The 2,013-nt window shown below is 54.5% G+C and overlaps 1 pseudogene; it reads right to left on the minus strand.

Moving 5' to 3' along the window:
- Nucleotides 1–947: 947 nt before the first annotated feature.
- On the minus strand, nt 948–1,803 carry LOC107301954 (annotated as a pseudogene).
- Nucleotides 1,804–2,013: the final 210 nt, after the last annotated feature.

The raw sequence follows: 2,013 nt of genomic DNA on the forward strand, positions 1-2,013 counted from the left end.
CAGTCCATTTTAGTGGCATCTCCTGCAAACAGGGAAGAGCGACACAAAAGGAGAAACCCACCTCCCACCCCACCCCCAAGCCTTTTTCTGGCACAAACAGGAAGTTCAATTTCTTTTTATTTTTTTTGCAAAACCATATTCTGTGCTCATTTGATGAAACCGTTTCCGTTTTTCAACTGGAGGAAGAAACACTTTCAAACGACTCCTACCGTTTATTTTTATTGTATTTTCCAAACAGATCAAGGATCGGCCTTGGCTTATCCACTGCTCCTTCCTGTCCTCCCCCCCCCCAAACACACAGTTTTCAGTGTCATTATTTCAGACAATGTTCAACTCTTCCTCCAATGTTGGAGGCTAAAATCCAAGCATAAATTCAGGAAATATTTTTTTTATCTCTGAGCAGAAAGGAAAAAGGAAAAAGCAAAACTGGTGCTGTTTTGAATCAGGTTTTTTTGGGGGGGAGGGGGGTTAAAATCAGCAGAGAGCCCCCCTACTTCAACTGGATCTCTCTTCAAAGTTTTTCAAGTCAGTTCAGCTTAGCTAAATGTTTCCATTAGCAAAACACACATATTTATTTATTTATTTATTATTTGGATTTATATCCCGCCCTTCTCCTCATAGGACTCAGGGCGGCCTGAGTTTAAAAAACTCCTTTAAAAAAAAACACCCAAAGTCAATTCTTCTGCTTTCTCTCTTTCTGCCCCACAGAAATTCAAAGAGTGACCCACACCTCCAACAAAAATCCTGCCTCTCCCCCTTTTGCAGGTTGGGCTTCTGCTCAAAGCGGAGTTGGGGGTTTGGGGGGAGGGTTGCGTGCCAATCTTACTGTTCCATTTTATTACAAAATTGAGGCAAGTACAGAAAAGCCCTTGGCTGGGAAATTCGAAAGAGCTGGCTTGCTCCAACTCCTGGGTGGAAGTGGCCCCAGGACAGTTGGGGAAGGGGTTTCTGATGTGGGGCACCAGGCGGTCCCAAATGATTGGACTTTCCCGCTCAGAAAAGACCCATTGCTCAGAGAGGTAAGTAGAGGGAATAGTCAGAGTGGCCCCACTTTTTGACAGGCTTGCTGGTCCGACCAATCATGGGCAGCTTCTGGGCGTAGCGCGAAACATGGGTGGGTCCGTGGTGCTGCAAGAAACAGGTCTGGAAGAGCCGCCCTTGGCACCGGCGGTCCACCTGGCGCCCCGCGATCACGAAGCTGAAGTGGGGTGCCCCCTGCAGGGAAAACCGGCACTTCTGGAAGACGTCCCGGGCGACAGGCCGGTGGCTCTGCTGGCGCAGGGCGCTGCGGGAACGAGCCAGGCTGGCTGAACGATGCAAGGCCGGCCGGCCGGCTGAAAAGTCCGCACGGGGGCTCTCCTCCTCCCGAGGACTGACGGTCGCGCTGGCGGTCAGCTGGGGCATCTTGCGCACGGCCTCCCCGGTGCCAAAGGCTGGCTGCTCCTTCTTGGTGTCGGCGGTCTTGGGCGGGCTGGCCGGCATCGGCCCGGCCGGGCACAGCCCTGAGCCGGTGCCAAAGCGGGTGGCCAGGCTGTCCCCAAAGAAGTAGTAGAGCTCCTGGTAAATCTCGTTGAGCAAGATGGCCGGGGGGCTGGCGGGGATGCCCACCCCGGCCTGGGGCCCCCCGCTGCCCAGCTGCAGCAAGTGGCTGGCAATGCCGAAGCCAAACTCCACCTGAGGGTCCTGGAGGGGGCTGAGCCAAGGCGCCCCGTCCCGTGGGCGCCCCTCAGGACCAGCGCCCTCGGCCTGGATGGGCACCGAGAGCGCCTGGGCTTTCATCTTGAGGAGTCGCTCGACGGCCACCTGAGGGAGGAACCGGAGGGACTGTTAAGACGCCGTGTCTCACCTGGGGGGGGGGGGATCAGGATGGGTTTCCAGAGGATCAGCCAGGAACGTTCCCTCCACTGGTAGGGACACCCAGGACGGGTATAATCAGAAACCATAACACAGGCGGTCCTACGACCACAGCTGAGCCCAAAATTTCTTTTGCTAAGCAAGACAGTTCTTAAGTGA

This window comes from Protobothrops mucrosquamatus, unplaced genomic scaffold (genome assembly GCF_001527695.2).
Source record: "Protobothrops mucrosquamatus isolate PMUCROS unplaced genomic scaffold, P.Mucros_1.0 scaffold20673, whole genome shotgun sequence".
Taxonomy (NCBI): Eukaryota; Metazoa; Chordata; class Lepidosauria; order Squamata; family Viperidae; genus Protobothrops; species Protobothrops mucrosquamatus.